Source organism: Sander lucioperca, chromosome 2 (genome assembly GCF_008315115.2).
Source record: "Sander lucioperca isolate FBNREF2018 chromosome 2, SLUC_FBN_1.2, whole genome shotgun sequence".
Classification (NCBI taxonomy): domain Eukaryota; kingdom Metazoa; phylum Chordata; class Actinopteri; order Perciformes; family Percidae; genus Sander; species Sander lucioperca.
In genome coordinates this window covers 31,994,947-32,001,748 of record NC_050174.1, presented here as the reverse complement: position 1 = coordinate 32,001,748, position 6,802 = coordinate 31,994,947, and the positions used below count along the sequence as shown (strand labels likewise).

The window sequence follows — 6,802 nt, the reverse complement described above, 5'->3', positions numbered from 1 at the left end:
AAGGCCATCCTGTGAGGTGAGGTGCCACCAGTGTTCCGTCTGAAGAAGCGGAAAATGGATGACGTCACTGAGGTCAGTTTTGAGTTTGTGAGTTGGAAGTAGAGGGACAGAGGGGATTTTAATGAGTTCCCACAATAACAAACTAGTTGCTGATGACATAAAGCTGGACCCTGGGAAAACAGGAATGAACAAAGTTGGTTGTGCTTTTTCTTTGAGAATACTACCACAGTGTCATTTTTTAATCCATCCCTCAGTCAGCAGTGTTTACAGAATCTGAACTTTATCCATGTTCAGTATTTAGATCTATCTTAGATCCATCAAGGTGGATGATCTAACCTGTTAAGATCATTGGAATCATTGGAAAGGAAACACTCTCAAGTTTTTGTTCCAAGTGTCAGGGTGATTCTAGACCTTACTGACACAGAGTTACAGAGGCTAGAATGGATGGTTTCTATTTCCGTCCAAGTCATACATCTGTAAAATGATTAAAATACACTGCTGTGAACACATATTCCAGGTGACAGACAATCCAGGACATTAGCCACATGTCTCAGCTTACTACAGAAAAAATCCAGAAGCCAAAAGACTCAAAAATTGATTTTATATGAATTTTTTTCTACATATATGTCTGTGCGTTTTTCTGATTTCCATTTGAAAAGTGCAAAGAAAAAAGCCAATAAAGTATAAATAACTATATACATAAATATATAGAAATAAGGGACTGTTCGTTATTTAATTAAGGGGCCACCGGAGGAGTTTTATGGTCTCTAACCTAAAAAGACGTGACCCTCCCATCGTCAGTAATAATTTTCCTATAACCCTCCAAAATGATTTGAAAAAGAGGAATAACCCTCCCCTTGCGTGCAAGGTTGCATTTAGCAACGAAGTACAGATACCATTTGATTTTTACAGCCATGACGTACAGGAGTTAACCTCTGCATTCTCATCTTACACATCACACTCCTCTGTTATGGTGTGGTGGCCATTTCAGTAGATTTACTCACTAATGTTGTTGTGGAAACACAATAAGCATGGAAACGAAATGCACACTTCATGCATTACTGCATTACTTCAAATACTAAGTTACTCCTCTAGTAAACTAGTATTCACATGAAATAAAACAATAAAACATTGAGACCATTCAGCAATTAACAATTCGCCCTTATGAAATCCAATCGCGGCACGGCTGTTTTGGAACGCAATAGACAGACGCTTAAATTCAACTAAAATGTAACGGTGAACAATCAGTGTTGGACCTCCAGTCTGTTGAGATGCCTCTCCAAACTCACCATAAAACGTTAAGACACGTTGAGAAAAAAAGATCCGTATTTTGCCATAATCCAATGACACGAAAAAAAAGTAATCCACAGCGATCAGTAGATCCACAAAAAGGTAAATGATACGGTGTATCCAGCAAGGCCGATACGAGCGTCACATTCACCAGCCAGCTCCAAACAGGTGAATGAGGCCTCGCCACTTCACTGTTTAAACAAAGTGGAATAAACGTATAAAAGTCCAAATCTACACAAAACCCGCAATCAATTAGTAAGCTGACATCACATTTATATACATGGCATTTAGGAAACCTTTATTGCAAGGTTGGTACGGCAAGATGTCCAGACTAGTGCAACAGTAATTTTCGTTTTTTTGCGTCCTGCTGCTCCCATCGTCAGCCAAGTAATAATGTTTTTTTACCAAAGCAGTATATGAAATTTGATGTATTACCTATCACCATTTAGTTGTTTTGTGTTATTTAAGATATTTATAAAATATCTGGTCATGCCAGATGTAATTATTCCACTCATTTTTTAAACAATGCCTGTTTGAGCCACCTGTTTGCCCCCCCAGCAAACTCTGCGTATGCGGTCAGACCCATCTGCTAGGGGGCCGAGACTGAGAGCTACATGTATAAATAAGCACCATACCAGCCACTTTGAAATTTTGCTCTTTTCATGAATAAAAAAGTTGGGTGACCCCCCCACCCCGACTAAAAAATGTTGGATGACCCTCCCCTCAGCATAAAATAAAAAGACATGACCCTCCCCTATTTTCCTCCGGTGGTCCATTCCATAAATACCGAACGGTCCCTAAGTCATTATAAACTGCACAGGGTGTGATATGCTTATAGGAGGCCCTGTTTTTGCTTTGACACAGCTCCAGCCATTACAGGGTTAAAATTTCACTGGCACATTTGGTATCTATCGACTTGTCTGCTCATTGGCTACAAATGTAGACAGGTCTTAGAGCATTTAAATCTAACTGGTCCAAGCAAATGTCGCTCGAGTACACGTGGGTCAAAACGTGTCAGAGGAGACTTCAGCTTTCTTATTGGTGTATCACAGCCAAACCTGCACCGATTGGCTTATACCAGGTATCCATGGAAACCTTAGAAATCGGAGAATAGAGTGACACCCACATCAAGTTGCTAGGACCCTCAGGAGAGAAGCGAGCAGCGTTAGAAGTGCGGAAATGAAAAACAGTATAGCGATTTGCCGTTGTGATTCGGCCAGAAACGTCAAGATTGTGAGGCAAACAGCTCGTTTTGGATATAATGGCTTGGATATTCCATTTCCTTGGACTCTTGGGGATTTAAGAAAAAAAAGTTTTGGGCCAAAAATCCACGCAGTGGCTAAAGGGACAAGGAAACAGGTATGGATGCACTACACACGGGCTGCTGCTGTTTACGCTGTATTGTTTTATTTATTATAACTTTGTAGCAGTTGTGTAACTGCTATAAATGATCTTATGCTTTCTGTGTGGGCTTAATTGAATCCTGAGAGTCTAAGCTTTCAATTGGTGTGTCGCATGGCTGTATATTTTGAAGATTTAATGCTTTAAAGTTATAAAAACGTTTATAAATGGAGATTACAGCGACGCCACAGCCACAAGCTGTGCCGTAGACGGCACAGTGAACCTTAAGAGACTAAAGAATTGGCCCTGATGGGATCATTGTATTTGACCTTAAAAAGGAGGATTTGTGTTTTTTTCTTTTAGGGAGAGGATCAAGTACACCCTGTTTTGCAGCCTCCCGAAGCTAGGGATGAAAAAGATGTTGAGATGGTAGGCATGCTCTCTCTTTATACTGAGGTTATTCTGACAAAGCTCGTTTTAAGTGTCCCTTTGCTACTTATGCTCTGTTATTTTTACGTGAATAATAGCTTATGCCACTTTGTACAGTAGTTTTGCTATAGTGAGAATAATTTTTTTCTCTTTGTCTTTCCCATAGGACAAGTTTGCAGCCAGGATCATTTCTGACTGTAGAAAGTCAGCAGAGTGGGTGGAAAAAAACCAACATTTGTTTTCATCCAAGGTGGAGTTGCCCAGTGCAGTCGGAATGGGAGAGGAGGAAATGGAAGAAGCTGCAAAGCAGTATGCCAGACTTTGGTCTGAGGAGGAAAGTTCCAAGCTTGAGGAACTAGAGAAAGATGACATCCGGGAATCATTTAAGTTCAAATTCTCCACAATCGAGGACATGTGGCTGTTTTGTGATGAGATTTGTGACAAACGAGGATACTTGGCATATTGTGAATGTAAAGTGGAGTAGTAACAGTCAATAAAAGCTTAGCTGCAACCACCAGCCTACTTTTTACATTCACAGGACTGATTGAGGACATTGTTTTTTGGGGATTTTTTTCCTGTGTGCCAGTTAGTATCCAAAACCAGCTGTAAGTTCAAAGATTACCTCTAGTTTTTATGTATTGTGATTTCACCATGTTTCTAGTTCTACACCCGTTTCTGCAGGTGTAGTTTTTGATATTTTGAATTTCTCTAAAGAAGATTGCAGTGCCAATTTGTCATTTTATTTTCATTATTTGTAAATAAACCGTCTGTTGAAAACGTACAAACCGGTGTCTCGGGTTTACTCTGTGGCTTGGGGCATAACAGCTGAGATTACTTCAGTATGATAAGCAGTATATAGTATAACCCTCTGAGCAGACATTAACTTGTGTCAATAAATACATTTTCCATTAGGAAATGCATATTCCATTAAGCTCAACTATTTTACATGGACTAATGTCGCTAAACTATAGGCTATGAATGGCATTTATTTTGACACTTGATGTAGGCTAATGCGATAATAATGCTGGTAGACTTATAATGCAACGTATAAATTCATGTTTTTCGTGTTAGTGTTGATTAATTTAAAATTAATTAAGAATAAATCAACAACAAAATGGCTTCTTCAAAAAGTGTGTATACAGTTATGTTATAAAGTTTCTTGCGCATAAGAGATCGTCAGATAACCTGATCGTCAGTCAACCGTTAACCACCGTTAGCGTAACTTATTTATTACAAACCATCCACATTCGGTATTATCATTCGGCAATTTATTTGGCAATTTGCAAACATAACCCGTTTGCAAATTCATTTTATTTTCTTTATTTGTCAGTCCGGCCCTCGAAGTGTCTGCTTAGAAACATTCTGGCCCTAGGAAAAATGTAGTTGATGACCCCAGCTCTAACGTGATTTCTGTTTTCATTTAATTTAATTTAGTTTAATATCCATCCATCCATCTTCGTCCGCTTATCCGGTCTCGGGTCACGGGGGTAGCAGCTCCAGCAGGGGACCCCAAACTTCCCTTTCCCGAGCCACATTAACCAGCTCCGACTGGGGGATCCCGAGGCGTTCCCAGGCCAGGTTGGAGATATAATCCCTCCACCTAGTCCTGGGTCTTCCCCGAGGCCTCCTCCCAGCTGGACGTGCCTGGAACACCTCCCTAGGGAGGCGCCCAGGGGGCATCCTTACCAGATGCCCGAACCACCTCAACTGGCTCCTTTCGACGCGAAGGAGCAGCGGCTCTAGTCCGAGCTCCTCACGGATGACTGAGCTTCTCACCCTATCTCTAAGGGAGACACCAGCCACCCTCCTGAGGAAACCCATTTCGGCCGCTTGTACCCTGGATCTCGTTCTTTCGGTCATGACCCAGCCTTCATGACCATAGGTGAGGGTAGGACGAAAACTGATCGGTAGATCGAGAGCTTTGCCTTCTGGCTCAGCTCTCGTTTCGTCACAACGGTGCGATAAATTGAATGTAATACCGCACCCACTGCGCCAATTCTCCAACCAATCTCCCGCTCCATTGTCCCCTCACTCGCGAACAAGACTCCAAGGTACTTGAACTCCTTCACTTGGGGTAAGGACTCATTCCCTACCTGGAGAAGGCACTCCATCGGTTTCCTTCTGAGAACCATGGCCTCCGATTTAGAGGTGCTGATCCTCATCCCGGTCGCTTTACACTCGGCTGCGAACCGATCCAGTGAGTGCTGAAGGTCACAGGCCGATGATGCCATCAGGACCACATCATCTGCAAAAAGCAGCGATGAGATCCCCAGCCCACCGAACTGCAACCCCTCTCCACCCCGACTACGCCTCGATATCCTGTCCATAAATACTACAAACAGGATTGGTGACAAAGCGCAGCCCTGGTGGAGGCCAACTCTCACCTGAAACGAGTCCGACTTACTGCCGAGAACCCTGAGAAGGGACCCCCTCACCCCATACTCCCGCAGCACCTCCCACAGTATCTCCCAGGGGACCCGGTCATACGCCTTCTCCAGATCCACAAAGCACCGTAGCACATGTAGACCGGTGGGGCATACTCCCAGGCTCCCTCCAGGATCCTTGCGAGAGTAAAGATCTGGTCCGTTGTTCCACGACCAGGATGGAATCCGCATTGTTCCTCTTCAACCTGAGGTTCGACTATCGACCGAACCCTCCTTTCCAGCACCTTGGAGTAGACTTTACCAGGGAGGCTGAGAAGTGTGATACCCCTATAATTGGCACACACCCTCTGGTCCCCCTTTTTGAAAAGGGGAACCACCACCCCGGTCTGCCACTCCTTAGGCACTGTCCCAGACTTCCACGCACTGTTGAAGAGGCGTGTCAGCCAAGACAACCCCTCCACACCCAGAGCTTTAAGCATTTCTGGACGGATCTCATCAATCCCTGGGGCTTTGCCACTGTGGAGTTGTTTAACTACCTCAGCAACTTCCACCAGGGAAATTGACGACAATCCCTCATCATCCTCCAGCTCTGCCTCTACCATAGAGGGCGTATTAGTCGGATTTAGGAGTTCCTCAAAGTGCTCCTTCCACCGCCCTATTACCTCCTCAGTTGAGGTCAACAGCGTCCCATCCTTACTGTACACAGCTTGGATGGTTCCCCGCTTCCCCCTCCTGAGGTGGCGAACGGTTTTCCAGAAACACCTTGGTGCCGACTGAAAGTCCTTCTCCATGTCTTCTCCTAACTTCTCCTACACCCGCTGCTTTGCTTCTTTCCCGGCAGAGGCTGCAGCCCTTCGGGCCCTTCGGTACCTTGCAACTGCCTCCGGAGTCCTCTGGGATAACATATCCCGGAAAGACTCCTTCTTCAGTCGGACGGCTTCCCTGACCACCAGTGTCCACCCCGGTGTTCGTGGGTTACCGCCCCTTGAGGCACCTAAGACCCTAAGACCACAGCTCCTCGCCGCAGCTTCAGCAATGGAAACTTTGAACATTGCCCACTCGGGTTCAATGCCCCCAGCCTCCACAGGGATGCACGAAAAGCTCCGCCGGAGGTGTGAGTTGAAAGTCTGTCGGACAGGGGCCTCCCCCAGACGTTCCCAATTTACCCGCACTACCCGTTTGGGCTTACCAGGTCTGTCCAGAGTCTTCCCCCACCCCCTGACCCAACTCACCACCAGATGGTGATCGGTTGACAGCTCTGCCCCTCTCTTCACCCGAGTGTCCAAAACATACGGCCTCAGATCAGATGAAACGATTATAAAATCGATCATTGACCTTTGGCCTAGGGTGCTCTGGTA

At 44.8% G+C, this 6,802-nt stretch overlaps 1 long non-coding RNA gene across 1 annotated transcript; it reads left to right on the top strand.

Annotated features, from left to right (window-relative positions):
- LOC118494067 lies at nt 1-3,431 on the top strand. Its single transcript, XR_004896127.1, has 3 exons — nt 1-72; nt 2,995-3,060; nt 3,311-3,431. It is a non-coding gene; the product is annotated as an uncharacterized LOC118494067 (long non-coding RNA).
- The last annotated feature ends 3,371 nt before the right edge of the window (nt 3,432-6,802 follow it).